Source organism: Sinohyriopsis cumingii, chromosome 18 (genome assembly GCF_028554795.1).
Source record: "Sinohyriopsis cumingii isolate HCF-2022 chromosome 18, ASM2855479v2, whole genome shotgun sequence".
Taxonomy (NCBI): Eukaryota; Metazoa; Mollusca; class Bivalvia; order Unionida; family Unionidae; genus Sinohyriopsis; species Sinohyriopsis cumingii.
This window is the reverse complement of record NC_142978.1, coordinates 77,452,725-77,464,860: the sequence shown is the minus strand read 5'-3', so window position 1 is coordinate 77,464,860 and position 12,136 is coordinate 77,452,725. Positions and strand designations below refer to the sequence as shown.

Genomic DNA, 12,136 nt, shown 5'->3' with positions numbered 1-12,136 from the left:
TTCAATCACAAATACATAAAAGTAGCTAGAAATACGAGGCCTCCAAAGTTGCATATTAAAACTTGCTGGTACTCTGTGACATGTGAATGGTTTTAAGATTGTTCTTTTTGAATTATTTTTAGGCAGCCATAGTCAAAAAAATTTCCTTAATGTTATTTCGTCTGTTTTGCTTTAATTTGGTTTCGTTAGATGCCTCAAGGAGCAAATCTGAGCAGCTTTGATCATTAATGAAATTGTAAAGCCGATGTAATAAGCCTTTCCCAAAGAATTTCTTAATTTCTTAGAATTAGTTCGAAGATGAAATATACCATGGCACATGCTCATAGGTAGAGAAAAAAATAATGAACAGATCACAACAAACAAACAAAAAACCCCAACCATGTTGCCACTTGCACATGGACGTAAGCTTATGGTGCTTTAGGTTCGTTGATATTAGACACACACACACACACACACTGTTTACTCATATTCAGCGTGATGTTGTGAGTTTGACGCCATTTTCCAACAATAACAAGAAAAAAACAACTTGCATCTTTCAAATGCAATTAATATTACAGTACCTTCGGTTCTTTGATTTTCAGTCAAAACACACACACACTCGTGCATGTATATACACAGGGCGTTTTTACTGCAGACGAGTTTCAAATATACACTTAACAGATCTTAATTTCCAAAACTTTGATACATCTAGTCCACAATCGTTAGATCACGCCTCTTTTTATTAGCGGATTGATTATTCAGATTGGTTTTACTGGGTTTAATGCCATTTTGCAGCACATGATTGGTATATATATGAACGCTAAATTGATACACTTTGGATGACCATATGCAAATATAATACTTGTACATACATTTGCATACATATTCCACGCAAACTAGACCAGCAAGTAGATCATCGCTTCTTTTGTTTTTTTCTGACACTACCGGTAATGTCAGGGGAGAAAAAAGAAGAAAAGGCGGAGATCTACTTGTTGGTCTAAAAAGCAAACGTGCATCTACATACATGTATTTGAATAAGATCACATCAAATGCTAAATTCATAAACATAAGATAATGTTACTTACTTCCAAACACACATGCATACCATATACATGTGAGATAAAGAGGACAAAATAGAAGGTATGATGCGAGAAAGTGACGTGATAACTAACATACTTCTGGTCCAGTAATATTCAGGGAACATAATATTCCTGATAAACTCCATTTGTCAATAAATCGAACAAGGTCAGATCCATAAGGACATAGAACACAATTAATTTTACTCTATGTTCTCTACATTTGTTTCTCAATACTTCTTAAATCCCTAAAAAATGCATAAATATAACTCTTCTGTCACCACCAAAATGAGAGGAAGAAATATTCTAAAAATAGACTTGAACTACATCTATTGGTACTGAACTGGATGTACTAATTGTGACCTGATTCCTGACAGGCCCAATTTGTTATGGCCAATTTTAGTCAAACTTTTATATTTGCATGCCACACCTATTTCAATTTTATACATGAAGTCTTTTTGAATTTTATTACAAACAAGACACGTGACACCTTTCAGAAAGTGTGTAGTGCTGGTGTTCCACAGGGTGCAAGTTTTGGTCCAAGTGCTCTTGAGAAACCAAAACTTAATTTGCTATATCTTCCTTAATTATAAGAATTTTTCAATGCAATGAAAACCTGAATGTACAAGGCCTCTCTGAGAATATGTTTACAATTTGAAATTATTGATAAAGGAAATTTAAATAAACATTTAAATTTTAAAAACTACATTTTATTGAAAATATAAATTTTCCTACAAGTTTTAAAATTCAGTTTGACAAATTTTAGACAGCAAAGTTGACTAATACATGGTATTTAAAACAAATGGTAGCTTAAGTCTGTACAAGTGATATCATTTTTCCCAGGGTTAGTGAAGCAACACAGCTCATAGTGATTTTGGCAGCAAACCGCAATATGCCTGTCCAGATGCATATAGGTGTAGACACTAAAGAAACAGTGACAGGTGCTATGTTCCACATATTGTGTCAGGTACGTAGGCAGTTGTTTGTATAAGTAATAGCGCACTCAGATTTAAAGTTCGGATGGGACCACTACCATGTTGTATAGCAAAAATGCATTCCATTTCAATGTCAATAACTACAAAAGGTGACAATGGGATAGGAAAATACAGTTTCTAGGGAGGCTCTACCTTACCGAAAAATGGTGTTATTCTCTCTCATGAAGACCTAAGCCATGTCTTTGTGGTGCTATATATCAGTGTGGTGATATGAACTAATCATGGTCACTTATGACAGTACACTTCACATGTCCTTATGAAACCTTGCTATCACCACCGGACTACTGGAGAGCTTCCAAACTGATCCAACTCTAACATTTTGTTCCAGATACAATGTTAGACCTGAAAAGATATAACATGTCTCACTTGATTCTAGAAAACAGTAAGATGTAGGTAAATGAATTTAAAATGTGTTCGATATGGTGATTTCAAAATAACATTAAGGTTGCAAGCATGGGAAAAATATTAAACATGACAGACTGACACTCAAAAAGGTGAAGCGATGACCATGTATTAAAGTGATAAATTCATCCTAAAAATATATGGGGTTTCTAGAAGCATATTTAGCCATTTACAGGTTAAATAGCAAATCAGGTAGACTATGTATCATACAGTTTAAGGCAATGTTGGGGCGGTGAGGTTTGATCATTGGTGCAAACATTAGTACATACCAGTATACAGGAAGGTCAATCGACAATGTAATAAATTAAAATATATGACTATAAGCGATCTTATTCATGAGGGAAATAACAATTTTGGATATTGCAGATGAATACAGCAAAATGTGGCCACACAGATCAACTATAGATACCAATAAATCCTATATCGTCAACTAAATGTGAAATTCTGATCCCCAAAACGTGAAAACCAGGATGGACATTTACATATGTGGGACATATACAATGTACTTGTTAAGATCAAATGTGCAAACAAAATTCAAATGATCTGTTTCAACATTTATCATTAAGAGTGTTGGTTACCAATTATTAAACTCAATGATTCAATGGAATCAGATATCAGCTGATGCTACAATACTGCACACTGTCATAGTACTAAATTGAAATATGTTATCATACATAGGCCTACTCATGATGAAAATAACATTTTGGGATATTTTCAGCGCACACAGCCAGAAATGGGCCTTACAGATTCACTATATGTACAATGTCAGCCTATATGATGTACTGAATGTGAACGTTTGATCCCAAACATTCTAAAATATATGAATATTTGTTCATGTGGGATATGTAGCTATCGCAAAATCAGTTGTACAAAGTTAAATTCAAATAATCTGTTTGAATATTTCTTATGCAATCTTTAGAGTGTCAGTTAACAAATATTATTAGTAATTAATAATGCATAAAGCAAGATGGATCATCAGCATTCCCATAACATCATATAGGCCACAATGCTGCACTACACCAATCAATATCGTAACCAAACTGAACAATACAATGGAATGCATTTTGTGTTCAGCTTATATTATTTTGCTGTTTTCTTACATCCAAGGGTAATATACATGGGGAAAGTATATTTTATCCCTTTGAACTGTATTTCATTCTGGGACAGTTTAAAATGATTTAGTAGAGAACTTGACTAGGTTCTAGTATAAAGTTTTCATCTCTGTCCTCTCACTAAATACCCTATAACTATGTTTGTAAAAAATTACTGAAGGCCATACAAGCAGATATGTGTTACTCAGGAAGTGACCCCATGATAAACACATAAATTAACTGCTTGGACCCCTAATAATTACTTTGAATGACCAATACAAATTGGAATTTTGTCTTCGTGTATTTTAAATGATGGTCTCATTTTGACTTACAAAGATATTTTCTCTGACAAAATTTGACAAATATCCAACATTGGAACTTATATATGGTGTAGGAATATTTACATGCTGATATCATTTAATATCATTTCAACAAATATTATATATTTTGGAGTAAATGTTTTAATTTTTTATACTTCTTTTTAAATTTCATTTAAATTTTTCAAAATAAAACTTAACTTTTTATTTCTAATTTCATTCTACTGTTTTTCAAAGTCAATATACATAACATATTGAAATTTCATGTGTCGTTCATTAATAATAAAGATTTAATACCAGTTTAATCTTTACTCAAATACTGCACTGACAGGACATAGCACAATTAATTTTGTTATATGTTCTCTACATTTGGTTCTCGAGACTGACATTTCCACTGTGTGACAATCAGTACAAATCATATGTTAATCTAAAAATACCTTCACGGTGAAGTTCTTGCCAAAGGTTTTTTTGAGAGGCTGGACTGTCAACAGAGCAGTATGTAAACAGAACACATATTTCACTTCCGGATCATCACCATGGCCTTATTACTGACTATGCACTATCGCCGAAATACACATGGAAAACCACACCTGAGCTCATATTCTCAAGAATAAACAATGACCTTTAAATCCCTATCAAAATCGCATAAATATAACTCTTCTATCACCATGACAATGAGAGAGGAATAAATGTTCTAACAATAGACTAGAACTACCTTTGTGAGTACCGAACTGGAAGTACTGAGACCTGATTATATAATCATCGGTTACTATCTTCCATTTGGATCTGGTTAGAAGAAAAGAGAACAAAATGCTAAATTTGAACTAGAGGTTTACTTTAATTGAATTGGTACCTCACCAAAGTGAGGCTTCAAAGAATGGTCTATAGACTCATTAAATGTTCCTCTCCACGGTAATCTTTAGTAAAAGGCGAAAGATTAATACGATGTGAAGAGAAACCAGAGTAATCATTATACTTTCACGCTTTATTTTGAAGAGAAATAGTTTGAACTTTCCAAATGCTTTTGTAAAGACGATAGTGGAATGGTTATGTCTACAAAGATCCAAAAGGGTCATAGTTTTCAATATACAGTGTCATTTTGCTATTGGCTATTTTGAATTTCAGTGAAACCCATTTATTTTCTTTATACTGGTAGAAAGGATACTAATGAATATTTCTATATTTCTTGTCGTGGAAAAGGCAGGGGGAGTTAATTTGACAGTAAAAGGGATGTAATCCACATTCGTTAGATGTTCGAGTTATCGAGATGGATTATAACTACCTATTTATACATCAGGAAAAGATTACTAATTTGGAAAAAAATAACAGGTGTTTTATTCATATAGGAAATCAAAATTTACTTGAAGAAAAAAAATTCCATTTTAGATTAATGCAACGTGTGGATGTTTCAGATGTTTGGGATATCATCTGTCTTCTCCGAGGAGAGCAATGTAGACCTTAAACCTGGCATATGTACTAGCAAACTAGGGTATGTTATACCAAGCTTAGACCATTAACTGTCTTTATTGCGTTTGGTACAATTCCAATAGGTGGTCCACACATGGTTAAGTAAAGATTCAGACATGTTTAGGCTGCCGTTAATGAAATTGAGTCGCAATTATTACTTCCGGATCAGTACCCACAAAAGTAGTCCCAGTCTATTTTTAGAGCATTGTTTCCTCTCTCGTTTCGGTAGTGGTACGCAGCTTAGATTTCGGCTTTTGAGGTATAGATTTCAGGAAAATTAAATTGAAAACTCTTTGTAAAATGAGCATCAATGAGTTTCTCTTCCTACTGCTAAAACTGCTTCTCTGTTAGATCCAACTCGCGAAAAAGGCGCATAACATATTCCCATGTTGTTGTTGTGGGAATAACGCCATTTTTCAGCACGTGATAGGCTATACATGGCGGCCAGTATAAATAGTGGCATAAGAAACTGGAGAAAACCTCGGGAAGAGCCACCGACTCACGAGAGGCTAATGGCAACCTTTCTCATATACACACATAGACCGACCCCGAGACCCGAACCACGTGGATCGAGATGAGATGGCAGTGATTGGTAAAGTCGAGCGCTTTAGAACACTCGGCCATCCGGGTTCCCGTTTAATTCCATGTAGTTTAAAATTAGCATTTAAAACCTTAATACTTACGTGTAAATTCTTCATTTCTTTTAAGATATGTCACCTGCTGTGATACATCGCCAGCATTGAAAATTATTTTCTGTCGGAAACGTGTCATGCCGTTTTCATAGATTTGTATGTTTTGAGTTTAAATGAATGCAGCCGGTGTTACTATCCATCAAAAATAATAGTAATACAAAGTTTATGTAAGTAACAACTCAGATTTCGTTAGAGATTTTCAATCACAAATACATAAAAGTAGCTAGAAATACGAGGCCTCCAAAGTTGCATATTAAAACTTGCTGGTACTCTGTGACATGTGAATGGTTTTAAGATTGTTCTTTTTGAATTATTTTTAGGCAGCCATAGTCAAAAAAATTTCCTTAATGTTATTTCGTCTGTTTTGCTTTAATTTGGTTTCGTTAGATGCCTCAAGGAGCAAATCTGAGCAGCTTTGATCATTAATGAAATTGTAAAGCCGATGTAATAAGCCTTTCCCAAAGAATTTATTAATTTCTTAGAATTAGTTCGAAGATGAAATATACCATGGCACATGCTCATAGGTAGAGAAAAAAATAATGAACAGATCACAACAAACAAACAAAAAACCCCAACCATGTTGCCACTTGCACATGGACGTAAGCTTATGGTGCTTTAGGTTCGTTGATATTAGACACACACACACACACACACTGTTTACTCATATTCAGCGTGATGTTGTGAGTTTGACGCCATTTTCCAACAATAACAAGAAAAAAACAACTTGCATCTTTCAAATGCAATTAATATTACAGTACCTTCGGTTCTTTGATTTTCAGTCAAAACACACACACACACACACACACACACACACTCGTGCATGTATATACACAGGGCGTTTTTACTGCAGACGAGTTTCAAATATACACTTAACAGATCTTAATTTCCAAAACTTTGATACATCTAGTCCACAATCGTTAGATCACGCCTCTTTTTATTAGCGGATTGATTATTCAGATTGGTTTTACTGGGTTTAATGCCATTTTGCAGCACATGATTGGTATATATATGAACGCTAAATTGATACACTTTGGATGACCATATGCAAATATAATACTTGTACATACATTTGCATACATATTCCACGCAAACTAGACCAGCAAGTAGATCATCGCTTCTTTTGTTTTTTTCTGACACTACCGGTAATGTCAGGGGAGAAAAAAGAAGAAAAGGCGGAGATCTACTTGTTGGTCTAAAAAGCAAACGTGCATCTACATACATGTATTTGAATAAGATCACATCAAATGCTAAATTCATAAACATAAGATAATGTTACTTACTTCCAAACACACATGCATACCATATACATGTGAGATAAAGAGGACAAAATAGAAGGTATGATGCGAGAAAGTGACGTGATAACTAACATACTTCTGGTCCAGTAATATTCAGGGAACATAATATTCCTGATAAACTCCATTTGTCAATAAATCGAACAAGGTCAGATCCATAAGGACATAGAACACAATTAATTTTACTCTATGTTCTCTACATTTGTTTCTCAATACTTCTTAAATCCCTAAAAAATGCATAAATATAACTCTTCTGTCACCACCAAAATGAGAGGAAGAAATATTCTAAAAATAGACTTGAACTACATCTATTGGTACTGAACTGGATGTACTAATTGTGACCTGATTCCTGACAGGCCCAATTTGTTATGGCCAATTTTAGTCAAACTTTTATATTTGCATGCCACACCTATTTCAATTTTATACATGAAGTCTTTTTGAATTTTATTACAAACAAGACACGTGACACCTTTCAGAAAGTGTGTAGTGCTGGTGTTCCACAGGGTGCAAGTTTTGGTCCAAGTGCTCTTGAGAAACCAAAACTTAATTTGCTATATCTTCCTTAATTATAAGAATTTTTCAATGCAATGAAAACCTGAATGTACAAGGCCTCTCTGAGAATATGTTTACAATTTGAAATTATTGATAAAGGAAATTTAAATAAACATTTAAATTTTAAAAACTACATTTTATTGAAAATATAAATTTTCCTACAAGTTTTAAAATTCAGTTTGACAAATTTTAGACAGCAAAGTTGACTAATACATGGTATTTAAAACAAATGGTAGCTTAAGTCTGTACAAGTGATATCATTTTTCCCAGGGTTAGTGAAGCAACACAGCTCATAGTGATTTTGGCAGCAAACCGCAATATGCCTGTCCAGATGCATATAGGTGTAGACACTAAAGAAACAGTGACAGGTGCTATGTTCCACATATTGTGTCAGGTACGTAGGCAGTTGTTTGTATAAGTAATAGCGCACTCAGATTTAAAGTTCGGATGGGACCACTACCATGTTGTATAGCAAAAATGCATTCCATTTCAATGTCAATAACTACAAAAGGTGACAATGGGATAGGAAAATACAGTTTCTAGGGAGGCTCTACCTTACCGAAAAATGGTGTTATTCTCTCTCATGAAGACCTAAGCCATGTCTTTGTGGTGCTATATATCAGTGTGGTGATATGAACTAATCATGGTCACTTATGACAGTACACTTCACATGTCCTTATGAAACCTTGCTATCACCACCGGACTACTGGAGAGCTTCCAAACTGATCCAACTCTAACATTTTGTTCCAGATACAATGTTAGACCTGAAAAGATATAACATGTCTCACTTGATTCTAGAAAACAGTAAGATGTAGGTAAATGAATTTAAAATGTGTTCGATATGGTGATTTCAAAATAACATTAAGGTTGCAAGCATGGGAAAAATATTAAACATGACAGACTGACACTCAAAAAGGTGAAGCGATGACCATGTATTAAAGTGATAAATTCATCCTAAAAATATATGGGGTTTCTAGAAGCATATTTAGCCATTTACAGGTTAAATAGCAAATCAGGTAGACTATGTATCATACAGTTTAAGGCAATGTTGGGGCGGTGAGGTTTGATCATTGGTGCAAACATTAGTACATACCAGTATACAGGAAGGTCAATCGACAATGTAATAAATTAAAATATATGACTATAAGCGATCTTATTCATGAGGGAAATAACAATTTTGGATATTGCAGATGAATACAGCAAAATGTGGCCACACAGATCAACTATAGATACCAATAAATCCTATATCGTCAACTAAATGTGAAATTCTGATCCCCAAAACGTGAAAACCAGGATGGACATTTACATATGTGGGACATATACAATGTACTTGTTAAGATCAAATGTGCAAACAAAATTCAAATGATCTGTTTCAACATTTATCATTAAGAGTGTTGGTTACCAATTATTAAACTCAATGATTCAATGGAATCAGATATCAGCTGATGCTACAATACTGCACACTGTCATAGTACTAAATTGAAATATGTTATCATACATAGGCCTACTCATGATGAAAATAACATTTTGGGATATTTTCAGCGCACACAGCCAGAAATGGGCCTTACAGATTCACTATATGTACAATGTCAGCCTATATGATGTACTGAATGTGAACGTTTGATCCCAAACATTCTAAAATATATGAATATTTGTTCATGTGGGATATGTAGCTATCGCAAAATCAGTTGTACAAAGTTAAATTCAAATAATCTGTTTGAATATTTCTTATGCAATCTTTAGAGTGTCAGTTAACAAATATTATTAGTAATTAATAATGCATAAAGCAAGATGGATCATCAGCATTCCCATAACATCATATAGGCCACAATGCTGCACTACACCAATCAATATCGTAACCAAACTGAACAATACAATGGAATGCATTTTGTGTTCAGCTTATATTATTTTGCTGTTTTCTTACATCCAAGGGTAATATACATGGGGAAAGTATATTTTATCCCTTTGAACTGTATTTCATTCTGGGACAGTTTAAAATGATTTAGTAGAGAACTTGACTAGGTTCTAGTATAAAGTTTTCATCTCTGTCCTCTCACTAAATACCCTATAACTATGTTTGTAAAAAATTACTGAAGGCCATACAAGCAGATATGTGTTACTCAGGAAGTGACCCCATGATAAACACATAAATTAACTGCTTGGACCCCTAATAAATACTTTGAATGACCAATACAAATTGGAATTTTGTCTTCGTGTATTTTAAATGATGGTCTCATTTTGACTTACAAAGATATTTTCTCTGACAAAATTTGACAAATATCCAACATTGGAACTTATATATGGTGTAGGAATATTTACATGCTGATATCATTTAATATCATTTCAACAAATATTATATATTTTGGAGTAAATGTTTTAATTTTTTATACTTCTTTTTAAATTTCATTTAAATTTTTCAAAATAAAACTTAACTTTTTATTTCTAATTTCATTCTACTGTTTTTCAAAGTCAATATACATAACATATTGAAATTTCATGTGTCGTTCATTAATAATAAAGATTTAATACCAGTTTAATCTTTACTCAAATACTGCACTGACAGGACATAGCACAATTAATTTTGTTATATGTTCTCTACATTTGGTTCTCGAGACTGACATTTCCACTGTGTGACAATCAGTACAAATCATATGTTAATCTAAAAATACCTTCACGGTGAAGTTCTTGCCAAAGGTTTTTTTGAGAGGCTGGACTGTCAACAGAGCAGTATGTAAACAGAACACATATTTCACTTCCGGATCATCACCATGGCCTTATTACTGACTATGCACTATCGCCGAAATACACATGGAAAACCACACCTGAGCTCATATTCTCAAGAATAAACAATGACCTTTAAATCCCTATCAAAATCGCATAAATATAACTCTTCTATCACCATGACAATGAGAGAGGAATAAATGTTCTAACAATAGACTAGAACTACCTTTGTGAGTACCGAACTGGAAGTACTGAGACCTGATTATATAATCATCGGTTACTATCTTCCATTTGGATCTGGTTAGAAGAAAAGAGAACAAAATGCTAAATTTGAACTAGAGGTTTACTTTAATTGAATTGGTACCTCACCAAAGTGAGGCTTCAAAGAATGGTCTATAGACTCATTAAATGTTCCTCTCCACGGTAATCTTTAGTAAATTTTTTTTTTTTTTTTTTTTTTTTTGGGGCACCAGACAGATGCCCCCCCTATCCTAATTACTTAAAATGTTTATGTGTTTGGGTATTCCCCCTGATATGTTGTTTTGTTTTATTCCATATTTTTGGAAGGTGAACTTAGGAATTCGGGTATTTGTTTGGTCCTTAGTGTATCTACAGAGGAGTCTACCCGAGAGTGATTTAGTTTATCCTCTCGGTTTAACTTCCTCTTTCAGTTTGTTCAGTGACCTTGCTAGGGTCTCCTACTTCCCGTGTATGCTATATGTTTGTGCTATGTGTTTTGTATGTTATAATATCTTTCTGTTGGGATAGCTGTTAATCAAATTCTTGTAGTGTATAAGTTTTCCTACTATATTCCGTTTTGAATATCACGGAAAAGTTTGTATGTAATTTTGAATTTCGAAGAAAGGTGATTTCCCCTTAGTTTTGAATCATAAAGATTCTTATATATGTCATATATCTCCTTTCTTAATAAGATAAGACTGAGCTCCAGGGAGGGTTCACATTTTTTTTTAATTAATTATGCTTCTCCTCCCTGGAGTGGTCTATCTTGTATTTATAAATGTGTCTAATTAAGTTCCAAAAAAAAAAAAAAAAAAAAAAAAAAAAAAAAAAAAAACTTTATAAATTAAAGAGTGTTAGTGATAGGATCGAAGGATTTTATTTAAAGTTTTATATTTCTAAGAGGGGATCTTTTCCAGATTCTGCCATGGGCCTGTTCACTTCGCGTAGCGCCATGTGACATAGCCCCATGGCCTCATCATCTGTACTTTCCCTCTTGAAATTTATCTAATCTATGTTTGAAATTTAATGGGTCCGCATATTTTAATAGTATTCACTATAAAGCTAGTTATTTTGTATAAGGTTTCTTTATTACAGTCTCCGTCTAAGTATAATAGGTTTTGCGGCTTAAAAGAACTATTTTTATTTATTTCATTTATTATTGTAGTTCTTTCCTTTAATGTTTCTTTACAATTTAGAATTATATGTTTTTTACTATATACCCCTATTTTGCACAGCGGACATTTTGGCGGTACTCTGACCATACGCCGTCTCGCTGCCACCTCTCCTGTCAACCATGCATCGTGCATGTATT

At 33.6% G+C, this 12,136-nt stretch overlaps 1 non-coding gene across 1 annotated transcript; it reads right to left on the bottom strand.

The window, feature by feature from the left end:
• Nucleotides 1-4,711: 4,711 nt before the first annotated feature.
• LOC149777054 (U5 spliceosomal RNA) lies at nucleotides 4,712-4,827 on the bottom strand. The gene has a single exon (XR_016416328.1). It is a non-coding gene; the product is annotated as a U5 spliceosomal RNA (small nuclear RNA).
• Nucleotides 4,828-12,136: the final 7,309 nt, after the last annotated feature.